Raw genomic sequence first — 24,444 nt, 5'->3', positions numbered from 1 at the left:
GTGGTTTGTTTGGGTGAGTAAATAGATGATATATTTGCGTTTCCACTAGTCTTAACAAAATTCACTTTTTAAATCCAGATGAGTCACCTGTATGTGACCTGTAGACCTGAGATTGGGTCTAGAATGATCGTTTGCTCTGTGACCTCGGCAAGTTATTGAATTCTTGGCACCTTCGCATCCTTTTTAATTGAGATACTGACACTTACCTCACAGACTTGCTTAGAGAAAAGCCCGCGTGCTGTGTAAATGTTCAGTGGTTCCGGGGTCCCAGTTACTGGGAAAGTTTGTCTGGAATGTTGAGATTGTGAGTGAAAGCTGCTGCTGAATTTACATGGACTGTCTCCTCCTGAGCTGGGAAACTTTATCGTTGGTGCCATGCATTTTGGCTCTTGGCTGTGTTCTGATAGTATTTTTGTTTGACTGCTTTGTGACAGTTCTGAATAGTGGCGATGTGGAGGATCCCTCTGTCTCTGCCGGAAAAGTCCTTGAAGAAACACACGTTGATAGCATCCAAATTAGTAGGTGACTAAATATCTACTGATTGAGTAATGAATGGGTAGCTGTAAGGGAGAATGTGTGTCCAGATGATTTTTTTTTTTTTTTGCCGAACGTGGACCTCTCACTATTGTGGCCTCTCCCGTTGCGGAGCACAGGCTCCGGATGCGCAGGCTCAGTGGCCATGGCTCACGGGCCCAGCCGCTCCACGGCATGTGGGATCTTCCCGGACCGGAGCACGAACCCGCGTCCCCTGCATTGGCAGGCGGACTCTCAACCACTGCACCACCAGGGAAGCCCCAGATGGTATTTTTTTAAAGAAAAACTAAGTTCTTATAAATGATTTGTTGAATGAATGAGAGAACAAGAAAGGAAGTGACTTAAATGAAATTAAAAATTAAGTAAACAAAATTAAATGGCAAATGATTAAATGAAAGTCCTTCATGGGGAGAAGGTTGAAAATGGTGGAGGTGGACTGCCTTGGAAATGGCCATGGGACCCCAGAGGTACTTTTTCTCCCCAAAGGTGGTTTTCTCTGGTATGTTGGAAAGAACAGTAGGCTGATAACTGGTTGACCTGACTTCTGCCTGGAGCCTCCTGGCTCGGTGTGGGATCTTGGGGAAGTGACTTAACCTTTCTGAGCCTCTGCTTCCTCGTTTGCAGAGCAGGGCAGGCAGATCAGAAGAGGTAGCAAGGTGAGGGTAGGATGTGGCTGGGAGCCAGCCTGGGCCTTCCGTGCTGGCTGTACTAGTTCCCAGCTGAGCAGCCTTGCCCCAGTTCCTTAACTCCGTCCACACTTCTCATAGAGTGGGAGTGAAAGGGTGATCCCTGTTCCTGCCAGAAGAGCCTCTGAAGAAGCCCATGCAGATCAGCTGCAGATCAGTGGGTGATTGGTGAGCATTTGTTGACTTGAAGAATGAAAGGGTAACTGTCAGGGGAACTTTAAAACGTATTTTTATTTTAAAATCAGGCTTATTTAGGTAGAATTTGTGTGCCATAAACGTCATCCTTTTTTATACATTTATTTTATTTATTTTTGGCTGCGTTGGGTCTTCGTTGCTGCATGCGGGCTTTCTCTAGTTGAGGCAAGCAGGGGCTACTCTTCGTTGCGGTGCGCAGGCTTCTCATTGTGGTGGCTTCTCTTGTTGCAGAGCACGGGCTCTAGGCGCATGGGCTTCAGTAGTTGTGTGTGGGTTTCAGTAGTTGTGGCTTGCGGGCTTAGTAGTTGTGGCGTGTGGGCTTCAGTAGTTGTGGCGTGTGGGCTTCAGTACTTGTGGTGTGTGGGCCTCAGCAGTTGTGGCACATAGGCTTAGAAGTTGTGTCTCACAGGCTCTAGAGCGCGGACTCAGTAGTTGTGGCGCATGGGCTTAGTTGCTCCGCGGCATGTGGGATCTTCCCAGACCAGGGATCAAACCCGCGTCCCCTGCATTGGCAGGCAGATTCTCAACCACTGCGCCACCAGGGAAGCCCCATGTCATCCTTTCTTTAACTTAAAAAGTTTAATTTTGATAAAGTCTCTACCACATAAACTTTTCTGTGTTAACCATTATTAGGTGCGCAGCTCAGTGGCCTTAAATTAAGCACATTGTTGTGCGACCGTCCCCACCAACCACCTCCAGAACTCATTCCATTTTACAGAATTGAAACCGTGTTCCCATCAGACAGTAACTCCTCACTCCTCCTCCCCTCCAACTCTGGCAACCATCGATCTGTTTTCTGTCTCTATGAAGTTGACTCCTCTAGGTCCCTCATAGAAGTGGAGTCACACAGTATTTGGCCTTTTGTGACTGGCTCATTTCACTCAGCGTAATGTCCTCAAGGTTCATCCCTGTTGTAGCGTGTGTCAGAATTTCCTTCCTTTTTAAGGCTGGATAATATTCCATTGTATGTATAGACCACATCTGGTTCATCCTTCATCCATTCGTGGACACTTGGATTTTTCCATCCTTTGTTTTTTTGTTTTTTTATGTTAAAGAATAATTTTAATATCATCAGATGAAGATGTATACATTCTACTCTATTTCCTGTTTTGTTTCAGAATAATTAGGTGATTATCTGCTAGATAAAACTTTGAAACTTTTCATTCATAAAAGACTGGAATACATGTTCAGATAACATATTCCACCCTCACAATTTGTTTATAGCAGAAGTTGGAATCTCTTCATGCCCACTTCAAATACCTGGGCCACTTGGGCCCTACAAATACATGGTATTTATCTATCTATCTATATCTATATCTATATGTGTGTGTATATATATATATATATTTAAAATTATTTATTTTTGGCTGCATTGGGTCTTCGTTGCTGCACACAGGCTTTCTCTAGTTGCGGTGAGTGGGGGCCACTCTTCATTGTGATGCGTGGGCTTCTCATTGCGATGGCTTCTCCTGTTGCAGAGCACAGGCTCTAGGCACGCAGGCCTCAGCAGTTGTGGCATGAGGGCTCAGTAGTTGTGGCTCGCGGGCTCTAGAGCACAGTCTCAGCAGCTGTGGCACACGGGCTTAGTTGCTCTGCGGCATGTGGGATCTTCCTGGACCAGGGATCGAATCCATGTCCCCTGCATTGGCAGACGGACTCTCAACCACTGCGCCACCAGGGAAGCCCAGATCTCTGATATGTTTACTGCTGAGGAGAGATACAAACGACCACGAAGCCTGAGCTGGGTTAGTGCAGCTCTCACCTCGCAGGGAAAACCACCGGGGGCTGTCTTGCAGAAGCAATACAATGTCTTTTGTTGTCAAATTTCTGGAGTTTTGAGAAGTTAAAGCTTACTCTGATGGTAGAGTACTGCTGAAGTATAAGCTCCCTTAGTGACCATTGGAACTGATGATGGTTTTTAGCAAGGCATTACTGGGCTTACTTGTGTCACGTTCTGGGTTTGGCTTTGGCTTTGCCTCTGTGGATATGTATAAAGTGAATTCATTTTCATATCCATCTTGGGTTTCCTCATTTCTGGCTTCTGTTTTGAAGAAGTGGTTTTTCAAACAAGGGCATTGAAAGAGAAGGAGGAACCCAGTTTTTGCTCTATTTTTTCCTGGCATGTGATTTTATTTTGTGATCTGCATTCTTTTCCTCTTTGTTCAAGATGTCTGAATTTGACTTGGATTTCCTAGCAGCTACTTCAGGAAATGGACTTTGGAGGACAATCTGAGCTGGGGGTTGGGGGATCTCAGCTATAGATGCTATCTTTACCTGGCACCTGGCTCTCTTTAAGCCAGGTCTCAGCCTGGAGTGAGATCGGAGGTGCCACATTTGGCCAAGATGCAGATTGTTGAGGTGTTGGTGTGAGGGGCCTTTGTGATTGGAAGTTTAGGAGTTCTTCTGAAATTTTTCAGTTGAGCAGCCGGGAGTTTGCCTCTCCATCATGAACCTCTGTCTTTTCCAGCTACTTCCATACAGGTCTGCCTGGTCTGTGCATGGGATCAAGTGCAGGTGGGAATCGTACCACGTCTGTGTGTCCTCTGCTGCTTTTGCAGCCGTGATGTGTTGGGCAGCTTACTGGCCTGAAACCAACTGGAAGTGAATGGTCTTAAGTGGCCAAGCAAAGATGAAGAGATATTTGAAGTCGAATAAAGGCGGATGTTACCCATCAAGCTTTGGGGGCCTTCTCTTGTGGGGAAAGTTCTTATTTCCTTACACGCTCAGCAATAGTGAGTTTTTGGCCAGCCTTCCTTGGAGGCAGAGCCCCTCGTGAGCATGAGTAGTTTTGTGCTTTTGTTCATCGCATCTAGAAGTCCTAACTGAAGCCTTAGACTCTCCTGCTTCATAAGCCACTTACTGAGATGTAGATTGTTGGTTTGTGCGGTAATTTCTCTGGTCCTCACTTATCTTCATCTGAAAAGTGAAGGGATTGGAGAAAGTATTTCCAAGACTCTGCTTCATCATCAGCAACATCCTCATCTCGCTGACTTTGTAGGAGTCCACGATGCCATCATCTCATTTAACTCCGCAGTTTCCCAGAGGGCATTCCCTCCCAGCCCGCGGAGGAGGACATGGGCTTGGAGAGGGTGAGGGATTCAGCAGTGGGTCTGGGTTTTGACCCACGCTGATTCCAGAACACGTGTTCTTTGGACTGTGCCATGCTCTTGTTACCTACAGCTTCATGATTCTGGGAAAAGGAATTATCACCACTTTTCTCTGGAAAGAGATAAGTAATTGAAGAACAAAAGTGGATTCTATATCTGTTTTCCGAGAATTGAGAGCAGTCTAGAAAAGTCTACAGCTTTTCTAACTGTAAGATTTAAGTCCCAGTATCTGAACCAGAGAATATAAGAGCTCACAGACATGAGACAACATGATATAATTTTTTTAATCTCATAGAATTTTCAGACCACAAGTTTCCTGGAAGAGATTGTGCATTTTTTATTTTGAGAGTGTCATAAAAGCTGGGTTTAGGAATTGTCTTTAGGTAGCAGATGGACACATTATGTTTGATCGCTTTAATAATTTTGCTTTATAGGAAAAGACGATCCTATCCCTAAATTGCTGTTATAGTTACGTCTTCAGGGGTGGGATCTTATGTATTTGCTATTATAGTCGACCAAAATCTATATATAGCGACACTCAAATTAAATGTGGTATAAATCCATGTCTTTAAAAAAAGAAAGCAATTACTACGTTTGAAAGCCAAGCTATAAAAAGTAAGTGAAATCATAGGAGAGCCAAGACAGGATTTCATTTTACTAAAAGCCAATGGCCCTGACTTTCTTTTCCCTTTTGGGTCCCGCAGAGGCAGAGTGGGGAATACAAGTGTTTGAAAATTAGGATCTGAGACATTTATAGGTGACGGAACTTTGGAGAGCTTCCTTGTTGGCACTTGCCCTATAGTTCAAGAGATGGATCTGGAACAGTGAAGTGCTCCTAGACTCAGCTTGTACTTTGTTAACTGTTATTTTAGTTCTTGAGCATCCCATAGAACCTTTTTTTTTTAAAGGTCATTTTTTATTTAATGTGTGCTCATACACATTGTACGTTTTTTTCATCAAAGTTAAAATGAATTCCCTCGAAAGTATATGCATGTTGACCACTGAAGCTAGACTAGTACCTGCCAGTTTTGCCAAGCACATTTAAAGATCTGTTTTCATTGCACGTACACAAAGGCATGGGACCCCCTCCACTCCCCCTTTCCCACCCCCAAAGAAAAAAAAGGAAGAAAAACCTTAGGAGCCTTCTGAAAAGTACTTGGAACTTTTACTGTTGAGTGGCTGGAAGGAAGCCTCTTTGGCAGTCCTGAGGACGAAGAACATTGAGCATTAACTGGTCTATACATTCTCAGTGATCCCATCTCGGAAATATAATCGGCTTCTTTTATAGTACTTTCCTGCTTAGAGGCGCCTTGCAGCCCTGCTGGAGCTCTGATAACGATAGCTTGGATTTCCATGTGGAAACATAAAATAGCTCATAAGCAGGCATTTTACTTTGTCCTCTGACAGTGCTGCGTGGATTTGGCGAGGTACTGGATAAAAAAGAGCCTCTACGGAGAGGAATATTTAAGACCTGGGTAAAAGCTGTCACGTCACAAAATGCCAAACAGGCTTCCCCTCAGGGACATGTTCAGAATTTCAGATGATAAAAACTTTTATTTATTCCTCAGCAAATACAGATGATCTTGGAATCATTTCTGACCTGCTTTCCCCAAGTTCTTCCCAAGTTTCCCATTAAGAATCATCCTCTTGCAATGGGAATTGTTTCTCTTTTTTTCTTTTTTTTCTCACTTCAGGCGTAGAATGTTACTTTTCTTTGCAGAATTCACTGTGGTTAACTGTCACATTCTGAAGGGAACAGACCACTGCTGAAGGAGGACTGGAAGTGTTTTTGTAACAAAGAGGTTGCACTTTGGAGGTGGAGACATCCAAGCAGGGGCTGGCAGGCTTGGGGGGACAGACTCAGCCATGACTCAGATGGCAGCCTGTGTGGCCCCTTGGCCCAGGTGCCAGTCTCTGAAAGTGGAGAGGTGGTACCTTGGCTGCTCCCATGAGAACTTAAAGGTTAAAATGTACGGCTTTGATTCTGGCTTGGTTCAAGCGTGGACATACCCCTGGTTAGGGACTTGGTGAGAGGCTATAATAAGCTCCCCCACACCTTTGGGCTTTGGTACCATATGTGATTTGGGAGAGACAGGTATGCTGCTGGTTTTACACACGGCTGAAACTGTATGACAGAGCAAAGAAAGGATTGGGAAGAAAAAACTTAGTTGTTCTAACTTTGGTTGTTTTAGCATCCATCTTTTCTTTTCTCTTTTCCTTTTTTTTTTTGGCCACAGCATGTGGGATCTTAGTTCCCCAGCCAGGGATCGAATCCATGCCCCCTGCATTGGAAGCATAGAGTCTTCATTGCTGGACCACCAGGGAGGTCCCCATCTTTTCTTTATATACTTGAAATGCCACCTCTATCATTTTCTAAATCTCCATTTAACTTTGTATCTATTTCTGGACTTTGAATATTTCTGTTTGGTAGTAAGCTATTAAAATTATTGTAAATTTAGAGAATATTTTGCTATCTGATAGGGCAAATGCTCTCATGTTATTCTTTTTTTTTTCCCTTCAAAAGATTTTTCTTAGTATTTTCTACCAAGTTAGCCATCCAGATGAACTTTAGAATCAGTCACATCATTTTAAAAATCTATTTGCAACTGCACTGAATATATATTAATTTAAGAGAATTGACCTCCTATGATTTGAATCTTCCTACCAAGGAACATAGACTGTCTCAGAATTTTTTAAATCTTCTTTATGTCCTTTAGTAAAATTTTAATAGGTTTTTATTATAGATATTATGCATTCTCACTAATTTCTAGTTATTTAATAATTTTTTTTTTTTTTTTTTTTTTTGCGGTACGCGGGCCTCTCACTGTTGTGGCCTCTCCGGTTGCGGAGCACAGGCTCCGGAAGCGCAGGCCCAGCGGCCATGGCTCACGGGCCCAGCCGCTCCGCAGCATGTGGGATCTTCCCTGACCGGGGCACGAACCCGTGTCCCCTGCATCGGCAGGCGGACTCTCAACCACTGTGCCACCAGTGAAGCCCCTCCCCTCACTTTTTAAGTGGTTATTACTCATATGTATTAGAAGCCTACTCATCTTGTCTATTCATTGTATGGTCTCCTTACTGAACTTGCTTAATAATTACAACACATTTTCAGCTGACTGTCTTTGATTTTCAAGGCTGACATCATATCATCCATTAAAGTAGGAATAATAATTGTTCCTCACTTCTCAGTTATTGCATTAGGGTTCATGAAAGGAATTGATAGCCTTTCCATCGTTTTCTATACTCAGGAACTGTATGTAACATACGGATCTGCTGCTCTTTGAAAGTCTCATAGTTACCACCCATACAAGCAGGTGGGGGTGAAGTGATTTTTATATTACTCTACAATAACTTTCTAAAAGTTACACAGCTTGAGAAAGGAGGGAGAGTGATGGGGGTGCAGCTGGAGAGGGATGATGGAAGATCGGGGACGGGACATGAGGTAGGTCCTGATCAAGAGAGAGAAGTTGAGCAACTTGGAAAGAGATTAGCTGATAAAATCATGTTTCTAAGGAGCCTTTGGGAGATTGGCTGTAATACACAAGTAGAGAGATGGTCCAGGGGTAAGAGGACCCCCTCTTACCTCTCCCCTCCCATCTCCCACTCCTCACTCCCCCCCTCCCCCCACACCCTATCTGGTGCTAGAACTTCTTTGAATGTCATTATTTCACGTAGAGGAGAAAATCCACGACATCCACTTTATCCCTCAGCTACTTCACAGCCAACTTGCGGTGAACCTTAGGGTCTTTTTCCTAGAAAACAAGGAAGCAGATTAGGGTGTTAAAATGGAACCTCCTTCTGTTGGTAAGAATTTGATTTTCAAAACTGTTGTGATGGCTGCTCACATTTTGTTACTAATCACATTTTGATCCCCTGAAGAGATTAAGGTGGCCAGCTGTAAGAAGGATTTAGTTGATGATCTCTGCTTTTATCCTGCGTCCGAGTCCCAGGTCTCCTATACTGTCCATCCACTGCTCAGTTGGACGCAGTGGATACTACTGGGAATGCTCGCCAAGCCATGATTTCATCAGATTCATCACGTGATTGTGGATGAGTGTTTTAGCTAATTTGCCCTCACTTCTGTGGAATAATACTCATTTATAAGTCTTGGAAGAAAGCTATTTTTTCTATAAGGGTGGACATTAGATCTTGGATTCCATTGTTTGCTATGAATGTTTTGGATCAGTGCAGCCCTGGGCTTATGTCTCAACCAGGGAGATTCCATGGTCCCAAATAATGAGATCAGACCTCTCATTTCAGTGAGTTTACTGTGTTGAGATCGAGATCTGTGCTGTCTCTTGTTAGAAGACCTGGGAAATAATAAGTAAAGACGTCTCTGGCATGGTAATGATGTCTAATAGACTGCCATAAGTTTTAAAATTTGAGAATGCATTCATGGCTTTGGGAAGGTGAGTTCCCCTGAGGGTCTTTGTCCCCCCAGACTATTGTTATTTCCCTTTGTCCTACATGGCCAAGAGTTTTCATGAAATGCCAAACAGTTGGTATTCACAGGACACCTTCTAACATATTTAACCCTTTGACAGTGTGCTGGAAATTCCAGTGTGAACATGCGCATTTATAAATTCTTCCCGTTGTTAACTAAATTAGCTGATTAAAGGTGTTACTTAATTGTTCTGTTTGATTTCCTCATTTTAAAAAGACTGAGTACATATGTGCATCTGCATGTGTTAGGTACATATTAGAATTAGTTAAGTCAAATCCAACTGTATCTTTGTAAATAATTCAGTCACTGCTGCTGCTATTTTAAATAATTTTTTTCTATCTTATAGTTTGTCTCCAGTTATTATTTTTTTTAATTAGCTGTCTCAAATTACAGAAGAGTTTTTGTTTTTGAAAATGAAGAGATCGTTCATCTGGATATTATCGTAGCTTTCTGGCCTCTTAAAATTAAGAAACTGCAGAGCATATATTTAAGTAAAAAGAACTAAATATCAGATTTCTGTGTTATAGACTTAAAAATTAAAACACAGTTTTGTTAATTTGAATCATCTTATTCACTTTTCTTACTTTTGGGTGGAGTTGAGAGAAAGAAAATTTCTAGGAACAAATATCATATATTTAATTTGACGGATCTATGAAAAGTTATTTTAATTTGTATTTTGACGGTGTGTAGGTGGAGACCAGGGGCTATATTAATCGAGGTAGAAAATTCACTGCTCTTGTAAATACTGCAGAGGACAGAAGAGTCTCTAAAAATATAGAATATAGAATATACTTTATAGCCTATAGAATAGAAGATCTGTGGGGGGAAGTACCTGTGATTCAGTGAGGTTTCGCTAATGTGAGAAAGGAAATTATGTTTAGGTAGAACAATTTAAGCCATTTTGCCAACAGGTTTTCCTAACTGCCTCTGTGTGTTTTCTCCTTGTACACAATGTGTCTTAAGCCTGTGTGAACCTGCTTTTCTGTGGACAAGAATTAAAGCTTGGAAAGATTATGTTGTGATCCTTTCTCCACCACCCACTCACCATGTGGTCCATGAAATGGACCACTCAGTGAGATTCCATTTGAAAAATGCAGGTGCTGACAGTAGTCTATATCACGTGTGGCATTAATCGTTAAATCTCTGTTTACACACAAACGAGATTAAATGGAGAATTGAGGCATCTGCCGAAATAATTTACGGAGAATCCTTTGAGAATGAGGATTTTTTTCTTCATCTCTGCATTTCTTCACCTCCTTGGGATGCAGGAGATTTTATTTTATTTTATTTTATTTTATTTTATTTTATTTTTTTGCTGTACGCGGGCCTCTCACTGTTGTGGCCTCCCCCATTGCGGAGCACAGGCTCCAGACGCACAGGCCCAGCGGCCATGGCTCACGGGCCCAGCCTCTCCGCGGCATGTGGGATCTTCCCAGACCGGGGCACGAACCCGTATCCCCTGCATCGGCAGGCGGACTCTCTACCACTGCGCCACCAGAGAAGCCCAGGAGATTTTATTTTTAATATTTGTGTTGTATATAGACTAAAGGAATTTTTGGCACATAAAAGAATCATTTTCCCTAATATTTTCTGTCTTTACATTTAAAGATAGCTATATGTTAAGTTATTGTAGTTTGAAATTCCAGGCCAGTAGTTCATTTGCATTTCCTCTTTGTGTTGGCCGTGTTGCACTCTTGCCAATGTGTGAGTGTTACATTGTATCTTAAACACACATTTGTTTAAACCGGTTTTGATTTTCCTTGTTCCCAGGTCTTTCAGTTCCCTTACTGGACATTGGGAATAGGATAATATGGCTGGGTCCCGTTTTTGAGTACACGTGTATTCACTGCCACAACGGTGGCCTCAGGATCTCTGCGGCACTGCCTAAGCCCTACTTGAATGCAGCCCCAAAAGACCAAGTATCGTGTTGTTACCCCCGTACCACTTCTTTGGTCTTTCAGGAGCCGTGGCTAAGTTTTATACTACCTAATTCCCTCAGGGCAACTGGCTTCTCCCTCCAAGGCAATAGTTAAAAAGATAAAATATAGCCTTATGCTTTTGAACAACATTATATGTGGCTTAAAATATCCATTTTATTTTATGATATTCCCTAATCTTGTAATTGGTGTAGCCCCTTGGTTCTGAAATCCAGAATAGAAGCCCAGCAAGTGTTACAAGTTTAAAGATAACAAAGAAGTTAAAGACTAGACTTCCCTGGTGGTGCAGTGGTTAAGAATCTGCCTGCCAACGCAGGGGACACGGGTTCGATCCCTGGTCTGGGAAGATCCCACACGCTGCAGAGCAGCTAAGCCTGTGTGCCACAACTACTGAGCCTGCGCTCTAGAGCCCGTGAGCCACAACTATGGAGCCCGTGTGCCATAACTACTGAAGCCCACACGCTCTAGCACCCGTGTGCCACAACTACTGGATCCTGCGCACTCTAGGGTCTCTGTGCCACAACTGCTGAAGCCTGCGTGCTCTGGGAGCCGTGTGCCACAACTACTGGATCCTGCATGCTCTAGGGCCTGGGTGCTGCAACTACTGAAGCCTGTGCGCCTAGAGCCCATGCTCCGCAACAAGAGAAGCCACTGCAATGAGAAGCCCACGCACCACAATGAAGACCCAGCATAGCCAAAAAAAATAAATTAAATTAAAAAATTAAAAAAAAAAATATAAAAAGGGTAGAAAGCCTTAGCTTCTTATTTAAAAAAAAGAACTGTGCCGGATATGAGTTATACTCAGAAGAAGAAACTTTTATATATATATATATATATATATATATTTTTTTTTTCCGGTATGCAGGCCTCTCACTGTTGTGGCCTCTCCCGTTGCGGAGCACAGGGTCCGGACGCGCAGGCTCAGCAGCCACGGCCCACGGGCCCAGCCGCTCCGCAGCATGTGGGATCCTCCCGGACCAGGGCACGAACCCGCGTCCCCTGCATCGGCCGGTGGACTCTCAACCACTGCGCCACCAGGGAAGCCCCAGAAGAAGAAATTTTGTACAGGAGATGTTCTTGTGCATCTTTCTCAGAGCAGCTCTGTCTGCTTCCTTGAACACTCTTGTCTCTTGCCCCTTCTTGAAGCATCTTCTGCAATTGACTTCTGGGCCAGCCCCTTTCTTTTGGCTTTCTTCTTTCTTTGCTCATCATTCCTGTCCTGCTTCCTTCAGATTCTCCTTCCTCTTCTCACTGTCAAGTCGATGTTCTCCCTAGGAAGCCATCCCGGATCCCCTTCAGTGGATAACCATATTTTTGCCCAACTTCAACGACCATTTATACATGTCCATTACTGCCCAGTTAATACACCTCTCGTTGGGACCTCTCTTCGGGGTCCAGTGATTTTAGCTTCCAGCTGGATATCTTCATTTGGCTGTTTGCTACACTCCTACAACTCAGTGCATCAGAAAAATGAAAAAAGCTGCTTTGCCTCAGAGTTCCTTTTTTCATGGAGCTTCTGCTTCAGAGCATATGAGAGTCTCAATTTTCTGTAGAATGGGAACAATAAAATACATATTTCAAATTTAATCATGAGCCTTAAATGATATGAAGAGCTTGACGCCATATCTGGCATGTATTGGGTCCTAAGTAAACTGAATATTGCTGTCTTTCCTTTCCCCGTGGTCATAAAACTCAGCAATTATCTTTTTCCAATGAATAAGACTTTAACATTTCTCTGGGTTTCTATTGTCCTGAAAAAAAAAAATTCCAGCCCACTTCTGTTTCCCACAACTAAATATTCTTTTCCCCTAATGTTGTAGGTCAGCATGAATAGTTTTCTCTGTGTTCTTCAGGGTTTGTTTCTGAGTCCTTACTTCTTCTGTATCCCATTACTGTTCTGCATCTTTATCTGAAGCTATGGTTGGCTGGGTCTTTGTTCTCTATCCTGTTTTTACGATACCTAACTGGTCCTAAGGAATTCTTTGTTTCTTCATTTTTACTTTTAGGAAAAAAGAGGCAATTTTTTTCTTCAGTCATAGGAGAAAAGAGCTCAATTTGGAGAATTTTCTCTCATGCTGAATTACTAAGTGAAGAGCACTTAAAAAACCTTCTCCTTAAAATACGGAGGGCACAGGGCTTCCCTGGTGGCGCAGTGGTTGGGAGTCCGCCTGCCGATGCAGGGGACATGGGTTCGTGCCCCGGTCTGGGAGAATCCCACATGCCGTGGAGCGGCTGACCCCGTGAGCTATGGCTGCTGAGCCTGCGCGTCCGGAGCCTGCGCTCCGCAACGGGAGAGGCCACAACAGTGAGAGGCCCATTACAGCAAAATAAATAAATAAATAAATAAATAAATAAATAAATAAATATGGAGGGCACAAATCATAGTGCGGAGCTTGGTGAATTTTTCCAAAGTGAACACGCCCATGCAGTATGGATCCCAGTAAATTTAAGAAAAGTCTAACTGCTCCAAGCTTTGTTATGCCTTCTTCCCCTCGTCATCCTCCAGATTACCCACCTGTTGTGAGAAGCATTTCAGCCCCTGGTGCCCTCTGACCCACCATCTGCCAGCTGGTTCTGTGTGGACCGGGTTTTGCCTGCCCTGCCCTCCCTCTCTTATCCCTGAGATGGGAAGTTTGGGGTTAAAGGGGCAGGTTCTTTGTTCTTAATGCGGCCTGCATTTGAGTAGATGGCAAAAAGGGAGAGACGTTCACTTTCCCTTCAACAGTCGTCCCCTGTGGCCAGCTGGGGATGGGATGCGAAGGCAGAGACAATGCTGAGTGAAACCCAGGCTGACTGCGTTTTTCCTTTGCTTTCTTCTCTATTCAGCATAGTATTGCAGATAATGAATGACACAGCAGTGCTAAAGTAAGAAGCTAGCGTGAAAAAATCAGAAATAATCTTAATAGATTAAAAAACCTAGACTTAGACTTTGGAAAACGAAGAGTAAATGGGAGCGCGATGAATGGTTAGAGGAGGGTTATATGGTCTGTAGAGCAGGGGTCAGAAGGAAATGGACTTAAATCAAGACAGAGGGATTTAGGTTACATGATGAAGAACTTCCTGTGGGAGGGGCTCTGTGAGGTGTGTGTTTTGTTGTCTCCTGGGTAGATGGGGGCTGTGTTTACAGCAGCCACTGTCAAGGGTTGCAGTTGACCTTCCTCTCATTCTCATTCTTTCATTACTATGTAGTTTCCTAGATACAGTCAAAGATACCCATACTTTTTACTGCCATTCATTTAATGAGAAGAAATGGAGTATTCAGGCATTCTGGTATGAACTGGAGATTTTTCAGAAGTGATGTGCTAAGTATTGTCAGACTACAACCATGAGTTTACATCCCAGCTTCACTACTTAGTAGTTGCAGGACCGACCTTGAAAAAGGATTGTTGGGAAGACTTAGGAGATGATGTATATGAAGGACTTTATAAATTGCATAGTGTTGGAACTAGAGTGAGCTGTTAAGACTTCCAGTAGAATTTACACTTGTGTGTTGACCTCACATCTTTTCTACCTTCTCTTTGGCTTCCAGACCTCCTTGTCTCCAGTGTTGCTTGGGACCCTGGGCTAGAAATATCTTAGCAGTGTCCTGCTCTCTGTTCTAGTTTTCAGTGCTGTGCCCTGGAAGGTAATGCTGGTTGAGATGAAGGGGGAACTCTGAGAGGTAGGCAGGTTTTACATTATTGGAGAGTAAGGAAGTTTTTGAGAAACTGTAGACTTAGAAAAGGAGGCTAGAGGTGAAAAACAAATCTGGGAAACATAAACAGGCTGCAGGATCATGTAGGTGTGGAGTGCCTCAATAAATCTTTTTCAGATTTAATGGATATGTGTTTATAAAGTTGTGTTCCGTTGTGTTTCTACTTGAAAAATGTACAAATGCTTCATCCATACCTGGGTGTGAGCTGTATTCTTCACAGCAGCAGAGCGTGGGGAAATGCAGCTTCCAGGAGGTTCCTGGCAGGTGTTTAAGATAAAATTTCCTCTGGTTAGTTTTTCTCTTAACATAAGTGCTTGTTTGACTTGACCTGTTACTTTTGTTAAATAAAGTTTGTATGTTGCATTAAAAAAAAAATCGTGGATTCTCAAACGGCCCTGGGGCAGGGCAGTGGGTCAGACTGAGCGCCGTGCCACTTTGCAGCAAACAACACCCTGATTCCCTCACCAAAGGTAAGAAAGGCTACTAGCCTCTCGGTGTCTGCATGGCCAGGGCCCTGTCTTAGGACCAGCCAGCAGCATCCTTGTCTCCGCTGCCGTGAGGGTAATGACTTCAGGAATGGGATGGCCAACTCCAGCTCCTGTGACCCTGGCTCACTTCCTGCTGTGAGTCAGGAGCGGTGGTGTGGGTCTCCATTCCCACCTCGGCCCCATCTTCAGGAGGCCTGACCCTGGTGCTGTCGGGCCTCCTTCAGCAGTTTGTCCCTGGGCGGCATAGGTTGTAATCTTTGTCTTGATGCCAAACCAAGTTGCTTCTGCCTTGGATAGATTATCAGATTTGTTTTCAGTGATCTTATCTCGTTTTGAGTCTTAAAGTATGGCCTATAATAGAGTCATATTTTGTTTTGGTTGTTGGCCTTAACAACATAAATGTATTTTCTCTCTGTTCTGGAGGCGGGAAGTCCAAGATCAAGGTGCTGGTGGGGCTGGTTTCATCTGAGGCTCTCTCCTTGGCTTGCAGACGGCCGCCCTCTGGCCCCTTCCTCACATGGTCATCCCTCTATACAGGCGCAGCCTGGTGTCTCTCTGTGTGTCCTGAGCTCTTCTTTCTTTTCTTTGAATCACATTTTACTGAATTCAGTTCATTGTCTACAACAGTCATACAACATAATTAGCTATTCAGTTCTGCATAATAGAGTACTTCAAAGTCTGAAATAGAAGTTTAGAAACGGAAAGGAATATAAGCATTTGTATCTTGATAAGATAATTTGTAAAAGGGTAACTATATTAGTTATCTACTGCTGTGTAACCAATTACCAGTTATTCTCTCACAGTTTCTGTGGGTCTGGAATCGTGGCCAGCGTTGCTGGGAGCCTCTGGTTCAAGTCTGTTGGCTGGAGGTGCTGCCATCTCAGAGCTCAGTTGGGGCAGGACCCGCTTCCAAGTTCACTCACATGGTTGCTGGCAATTATAATCATATTTTAAGTGATGAAGGAAATTTCTCTCTATTTAGAAATTCTGATGTAAAGTGATCACTCATTTATACTTTTATATAAATCTGCAGTTTGATGTTGGGATTTGCTAAGATGGCTATACTTAAAAAAAACTATTGAGGTATGTGGGTATACTTAAAAAAAAAGATATGATTTTAATTCTGATCTTACTGAAGCCAATGAGAAGGAACAACTATGTTCCCGACTACTTACTCTCATGTAATTATAGCCTTCATTGTACCATAGCATTTTTAAACTGAATAAATTAAGATATCTTGATTCCTAAGCTTTTTTTTTTTTTTTTTTTGGCTGAACCTCCCAGCCTGTGGGATCATAGTTCCCAAGGAGGGCTTGAACCCGGGCCCTCGGCAGTGAAAGTGCAGTGTCCTAACCACTGGACCGCCAGGGAAGTCCCTCCTCAGCATTTTATATTTGTCATGTTAAATATTTGAAAAAATTGACTTTTTTTTTTTTTTTTTTTTTGGCTGCGTAGTACAGCGTGCCGGATCTTAGTTCCCCAACCAGGGATCGAACCCGTGCCCCCTGCATTAGGCATGTGGAGTCTTAACCACTGGACTGCCAGGGAAGTCCCCCAAAGTTGACTCATTTTGAAAGATAGAATTTAGAGTGTGGATTCTCAAACTGCTCTTCTCTGGAAAGATGGTGTCGCTCATGCAGATAAGGCTGTTTCTCCCCCCTTTTCTCATGCACTCACTATACAAGACCCAGTTTCACATACTATCATATTATACATTTACAGGTTTCATTTACAAAGATATATATAAAATCTTCTATTATATATGTATTATCTATAATCTATAACCTATACAATCTTAACTATGTATTGACTATACATAACCCTCTATTATATATTACATATATTACTTTCTTTAATTATATATAATCTTCCATTATATAATACATAATGTATCATGTTGTCTATTTCTCCTATATATGTAATCTATTATATAGAATATAAAATCTATTGTATATAATCTTCTATTTATGTATGACGTTTATAATCTTCTATTATATATAACATATGTATAATCTTCCAATCTGAAATATAAGCTCATGAGAAGCAGATGTCATAAATCACTTTCGTACCCTGTACCACCCTGAACAGTAAGTTAAGGTTCGTGGTTATTTCTCAGCAAACACTTGGAAATTTGATTGTAGTTGATCTGGGGGATGAACATTGTATTTCTCAGCTGTAGGTAACTGGGGAAAATTGGATGCAGGCTCTCCTGGGCTTAGAGACGCTCAGGGGCAGTCAGGCCACCATGCACCCTAAGTTCCCACATCTGCAGATTCAGGGCCCCCGCACATGGCGCCTCCGGGAGCGCTGCTCTCATTTGCTCCTCCTGCACCCCCCCTGCCCCCAAACAGAAGGGTTAGAGTGCATAAAATGGGCATGCTACATAGGGCGACAGGAACGTTCTTTTCCGCGTTGTCACCTCCAGCTGCAGTTCCCTCCTGGGGGCTCGTTCTGGAGGTGAGGACCTCCTGCTGGGCTCTGTGCTGTGCCCTTCACCTCACCTGGAGGCGCCTCTTTCCACGGACTGTAATGAGATTGGAACGGAGCACCGTTTCTGGTGTTTCTGTTGTTTGTGTTTGTGTAGTTTTGTCCCTTTATGAAAAAGCCTTGGTTTGGGTGACTGAGCTGTCTTACTTTATTATTTTGAAGTTTCCCTTCTATTTTCTGGAAAACCCTTCATGATGCTGCTTCTAACTGGGTCTAATGGTGATTCGTGGGCTCTTCCGGTGGTCTGTGAGCCCAGGAGGAAATCGTCCAGGCTGGGCGTGGAACTCAGGACAGTCCAGTTCATTAGAGAAACATTTGGAAAGAGTGAGTCGAACAGCTGTAGGGAACCATAGTAAGTGATGTCTTAGTTTGGGCTGTAACCAAAATACCATAACCAGGGGGCTTAAACAACACGTATTTTACACAGTTCTGAAGGCTGGGCAGTCCAAGATCAAAGCAGCAGCAGATTCTGAGTCTGGTGAGAGCCTGCTTCCCGGTCCATAGGCAGCCGTCTTCTCACTGTGTCCTCACATGAGGGTGAGAGTTCTCTGGAACCTCTTTTATAAGAGTGCTAATTCCATTTGTGAGGGCTCCATCCTCATGACCTATCCACCTGCCAAAGGCCCAGCCTCCTAATTCCATCACATTGGGGGCTGGGATTTCAACATATGAATTGGGGGGGCCCACAGATGTTCATTCATTCATAAATTTGCACTGGCTCCCCCAAATTCATTTCCTTCTCACCTGCATAATACATTCATTCATCTCAATAGTTCCAAAAGTTTTATCTCATTCCAGCATCAACTTTAAAATCTAAGTCCAAATCTCATCTAAATAGCCTGCAAATCAGTTATGAGTGAGACTCAAGGTACCATTCATGCTGAGTCAAATTCCTCTTCAGCTGTGAGCCTGTGAAACCAAACAACTTTTCTGCTTCCCAAACATAATTGTGGGACAGGCAAAGGTAGACATTCCCATTCCAAAGGGAGAAATAGGAAAGGTGAAAGGGTAACAAGTTCCATGTCATCCAACAGGGCAAACAATATTCAACCTTAAGGCTGGAGAATAATCCTCGTTGACTTGATGCTCTGCCTTCCAGGTCATTGGGGTGGTAACGTCACCATGATGGCTTGGCAAGATGGCTTTGCAGTGGCTCTCTGTTGGGGCCCTAAGGCTCTCCAGGCTGGGGTCTCATGCCCACAGCTCTCCTGGTCTGAGATAGTGGTCCCCCGGCTCCAGCCAACCCTGTCCTTTGGTATGTAGGTGGAGGAGGCCATGTTTTCCTCTTTCACCCTGGGCCCCTGCTCTTAGGGCCTGTGCTGCGAGTGGCAGCCCTGATGACCTCTGAATTGCCTTTGAGAAAGTTCTCGCACTATCTTGAAAGGGTTGATCCTAGAATCTTCTTATCAGAGGGTAACTTGGCCACTCCCCCAATATTCTCACTTTTTACAATGTGGATAGGCTGAGAATTTCCCAAATTTCTAAGTTCTGCTTCCTTTCTGCTTAATGATTCCATATTTAAGTCATTTCTCTCTTCTTGCCTTTTACTGTAAGCTGTCAGAAGGAGCTAAGATGCATCTTCAACACTTTGCTTAGAAATTGCTTCAGCTAAATGTCCAATTTTGTTGTTCGCAAGTTCAACCTTCCACAAAACACTGGAACACAAACATAATTCAGCCATTTTCTTTGTCATTTTATAATAAGGATTGTCTTTTGCTCATTTCCATCTGAGACCACATCAGAATGACTTTTACTGTTCATATTTCTACCAGCATTCTGTTTGTGATGATTTAAGTAGTCTGTCAGAAGACGGAAGCTTTCTGTCTTGGTCTTTGGGGGGTGGCAGTGGGAGGGTGGGAGAGGGAGGTCCAAAATATTGAGCAAAAAACTGTCCCCCTGGACAAAGGACTTGAAGATGTACAAATGGCCAACAAGCGCATAAAAAGATGCTCAACATCACTAGTCATTAGGGAAATGCAAGTCAAACCCACAGTGAGATACCATTTCACACTCACCAGGATGGCTATTACCAAAAAATTCCCCCCAAACCCAAAACAGAATGCCAGAAAATAGCAAGTGTTGGCAAAGATGTGGAGAATTTGGAAACCTTGTACACTGTCGTTGGGAATGTAAAACGGTGCAGTTGCTATGGAGTAGCATTACTGTGGAGTAGCATTACTGTGGAGTAGCATCACTGTGGAGTAGCATTACTGGATAATCCAGCAACTCCACTTCTGGGTATATACCCCAAAGAATTGAAAGCAGGGAGTCAAACAGGTATCTGTGTACCCACATTCATAGCCGTGTTGTTCACAACAGCCAAAAGGTAGAAGCAAACCACCTGTCCACGAACAGATAAATGGATAAACAAAATGTGGTCTATACATACGATAGAATTTTATTCAGCCTTAAAAAAGAAGGAAATTCTGACATTTGCTACAACACGGATGACCCTTGAAGACATTACACTCAGTGAAATAAGCCAGTCACAAGAAGACGAATACTGTATGAGTTCACTCACATGAGGTACCTAGAATAGTCAAATTGGTAGAGACGGAAAGTAGAAGGATGGTTGGTTGGTGCTGGGAGGCGTGGAAGTTACTGTCTAACGGGCAGAGTGTTTAGATGAGATGAGTTCTGGAGACGGTTGCTGGTGACGATTGCACGGCAGGGTGCGTGTGCTTAATGCCCCTGAGCTGTGTGCTTAATCATGGTGAAAATGGCAAGTTTTACGTTATGTATAACTTCCCACAATTTAAAAAAATCATAAAAAAGAAGCCACGTCCCCCTGTGCACTGTTTACCGTGGGGAGTTCAGTTGACAGATACTGAGGTTTCAATTTAAGAATAATGTTCTGGTCAGCCCTATGAGAAGGTTGCAATCACCAGAATTGTGTTTTTGTTTTTTTTTTTGTTTTGTTTTTTTTTTGTGGCACACAGGCCTCTCACTGTTGTGGCCTCTCCCGTTGTGGAGCACAGGCTCCGGATGCGCGGGCCCAGCGGCCATGGCTCACGGGTCCAGCCACTCCGTGGCATGGGGGATCTTGCCGGACCGGGGCATGAACCCATGTCCCCTGCATCGGCAGGCGGACTCTCAACCACTGCGCCACCAGGGAAGCCCCTGTTTTCATCCTCTTTAGCAATAATCAAGCTCCTCTCTTTTCTCTGCCCTCCCTCCCAAGCTGAGAAGTAAGATAGTCCTTGAAGTCTTACCTGGGCCATGTCTGGAAGACAAATCCTGATGGCCATGGTGGTGTCCTGAGGAGTGTGCTACTTTTTTTGTCTCCCTTGAGACAAGGGAGCAGCTGCCTGCTTAGCAAGGTTAAATTGCAGGCAGGATCCCACTGGTCATCCTATGTTAGCAGGAAACCTGAGGATGTCAGTGACCTTTTTAGTTGACTCATCCCGAAGTTTCTTTAATTAGAGAGTTGTAATAGTCTACCTCCCGTGTCTCATTTGTAGAAGCTGCTGGATAACGAGGTAAAGACTCTGAGGTCCAGGGAAATCCAGGTTTTGTTGGACCTAAAGCTCATACAATTTGAGGTTCTCCTTAAGAAAAAGAATACAAAAGAGATCTTTCTTCTGTAACTTCTACAAGAATACTTGTGCACATATTTTGGGGCCTTTCCCAGGGTTTTAGAAGGAGCCCTGAAGCTTAAGCTTCATTAGTTTAATGTAACTTGTCTTTGTTCCAGAATACAGTAGGGAGTGCCCCGAGAAAACTGTTTACCTCCTCTGAGCTTTATTCTCGGAAGCAAAAAGATTTGGAAAGATGTGTTACATCCAGAAGATGGACAAGTAACCCGGAAGCCCCTAGGGATGGAAAACGTTTTACGCCGTTTAAACTCACCCCGTCCACGTTTAATTTAACCATTTTCCCAAACTTCAATTTGACGACCATTTGTACTGTAATTTAGTATCACAAAGTAACCTTTGACCAAAACCAATTAACTTTGAATTTCTTGCCTAGACGGTTGCCTGATAAAATTTTAGAGGCACTTTCTGAGGAATTGTATAAAATTTCCACGATAATTATGACCTTGAGGTATTCTTGTGTCAAAGAAGATGCATACTCTTCTCTGTCTGGTAATTACTTTCCCATCTTCCCCCTGCTCCTCTGATTAGTCTTCATATCTGTTCCGTACTTAGATAAATACTTCATCAATCAGAGATTAGAATAATCTCATTACCTTTGGGAATTCCTCACTGCTGCTCAGGCCTTTAATGGAGCTGTTAGGGAGCCTTTGTCATTGAAAACTTGTCTTAGTGACCAGATGGACTCACTGGAGGCAACTTGCACAAATGTCAGGCACGAAGACATTTAGCGGAGGAAGGAGAGTGGGGTCCTGGGTTTCTTCTTGCTGCGTTGTGTTACCTTCAGTAATAGCATAATTTCTCCTTTTTTTAAATAAGAGAAATGGAACTTTCAGAAGTAAAACAGTGTGTTTATTTCATATCATGAAAAGGAAAATGAAGGCAAAATATCAAAGCATGCTCCACGCTCTTTTCTGTGGCAGAATTCATCATCCTGAGGGAACACAGGCCTTGTAATGCGGGACAGGGTGAGGCCAGCCACCATTCAGGCTTCTCAACTCGGCCAAATCCCCTCCTTTTTAAGATGTAGATTTCAGTGTCCAGATTGCCTATTGTTCAAATGCCAATTGGGCGCTGGGATATATTTGCCAAATTCATTTTCACTTCTTGGACAAAGCTGGAATTTGAATCCAAAATTAAAGGTGAAAACCAAATTGGTCTAAGCCAATTAAACCCCATTATCATCCAAGTGGGGCTCTTAGACTGTTTCTGGCCATTTGAATAACAGAAAATGGTTCAAAAAAATTGTCTCTCCGCCCATCCCCAGACTTGGGGGAAACGTTATAAAACTTGTTCATGTTTGTGGTGAATTGAAGGCTGCTTTGCTTATTTTAGTCTCTGGAAAAATGAAATGAAAAGGAGTTCAAAATCTGTTAAGAATGGCAGCCCTTTCCATGGGTCTGAATGTAGCCAGATGGTTTTTGGCTTGATCGTGTATTCCAAAGAAAAGGGTGTGGTTGAAAAAATGATGTTGAGAATTTGTAAAACAGGGAGGATTTTGTATTGTTCTGAGTTTTAGTGTGATCAGTGGAAGAAGGAAGGATTTTAAAAAGGAATAATGCAGGCTAAAAAATAGTTTGCATGTTCATTTCACAGCTTTGATTTGGTCATGACTGTTTTCATATGAGTGTCTAAAATGTATAAACTTCATTACCAGCAAATACTTGGTATATAGACATTCTCTCGTCTAAATTCTTATAACGCTTCGGTGAAAATATGAACAATAAGTTGTTTTTTTTTTTTTTGCGGTACGCGGGCCTCTCACCGTCGCGGCCTCTCCCGTCGCAGAGCACAGGGTCCGGACGCGCAGGCTCAGCAGCCATGGCTCACGGGCCCAGCCGCTCCGTGGCATGTGGGATCTTCCCGGACCGGGGCACGAACCCGCATCCCCTGCCTCGGCAGGCAGACTCTCAACCACTGTGCCACCGGGGAAGCCCTAAGGTTTGTTTTAAAATTAACTTCTTCACAATTTTCCCTTCTTCATCTGAGATATCCATATTGCCTGTGTGATGGTAGTCCCAATTAGGGCAGCTTAGAAACTTTTATTTTTAGCATGAGAGGAAAATAAGTGGTGTGCTGGCACCAGCTTGCTTTCAAATAAATTAACAAATAGTCTCAGTTAAAACAGTTTTGTATGGGAATTTGTTCCCTCACCCTGGCAGATTGGCCAGAAGCCAGTGTTACAGCCTTATTCTGCTTTTTCATAGACTTTTTATCAACAGTGTTTGTTCCTTTAGCGAGAGGAAAGTCTTTTCTTGCGGCTTCCCAGTGGGTGTGGGCTCCCTGCACCCATCCTGTTGCAGGCAGCTGCCCTGCCCCCGCCTCCTACCTGCCCAGGGCTTGGTCCACGTGGCAGGTGGGACTCCCCAGCTCATCCCTTAGCAGCTGCCCCCTTAACAGGGTTAAACTGCAGGCAGAATCCCATTGGTCATGCTACGTTAGCAGGGAACCTCAGGATGTCAGTGACCTTTTTAGTTTACTCATCCCGTCGTTTCTTTAATTAGAGAGTTGTAATAGTAATCATTACATTTTGTGATCCCCTGCTAAGTGCCAGTGGCTGTATCAGGGTTCTTCACCCGCATGATCTTATTTCCGCCTCATAATGTTACGGGGGAAGCATTGTTATCTACATCATACAGGTGAGGAAGGCACAGCTCCAGGAGGAGAGAGAGACCTGCTCAGAGTCACGTGGACGGCAAGGGGCAGAAAGTGGCTTTAAAACCAGGTTTTGCTGACTGCGCTCCCCGCGCCCTCTGCTGCCTTCCGTAGAGCTCGAGGGGCTTTTAGAGACCTTCTTGTGTAGTGATCTCAGCAGTGGCTGCACATCAGAGTCACCTGGAGAATTTAAAACGAAGACACCATTGGTCTCATCCCTGGCCCGCTAGTTGGGAGTCTCGGGGGTGGGTCTCAGCAGCTCCCGGGGTGATCCCCTTGCAGCCAGCAGGCTTTCGCTGGTCTAATCCGACTCCCTCAGCTTTCAGAGGAATCTGAAGCCCAGCAATTTCTTCCAGGCCAGTCAGCTAGTTGGTTCCAAGCCAGGACTTGAGCCTAGATCTTCTGACCTCCTTGGTCTCTTCTTCCTGTTCTCATTCCAAATCCTGAATGGAGTCTGCATACAGGAAACATCACATGAGAGGCTCCTTGGCCTAGAGGGTGCATGCCGCTGTGTACTTGAGGGGCATGGCTTGGTTTTGAAGGATTACAGTAAATCAGATGGCTGTAATAGCATCTTGTGAATATCAGCTGAAATGCTAATATGTAACAATAAATGGGAAGCAG

The 24,444-nt window shown here is 43.7% G+C and overlaps 1 protein-coding gene across 2 annotated transcripts in view; it reads left to right on the top strand.

Moving 5' to 3' along the window:
* Positions 1–24,444, top strand: part of TIAM2 (TIAM Rac1 associated GEF 2) — a 232,760-nt gene that overhangs the window by 25,944 nt on the left and 182,372 nt on the right. The gene's annotated exons all lie outside the window — the stretch shown is intronic.

This window comes from Mesoplodon densirostris, chromosome 12 (assembly GCF_025265405.1).
Source record: "Mesoplodon densirostris isolate mMesDen1 chromosome 12, mMesDen1 primary haplotype, whole genome shotgun sequence".
Lineage (NCBI taxonomy): Eukaryota > Metazoa > Chordata > Mammalia > Artiodactyla > Ziphiidae > Mesoplodon > Mesoplodon densirostris.
The sequence above is the reverse complement of the archived record's forward strand: the minus strand, read 5'-3'. Positions and strand labels throughout refer to the sequence as shown.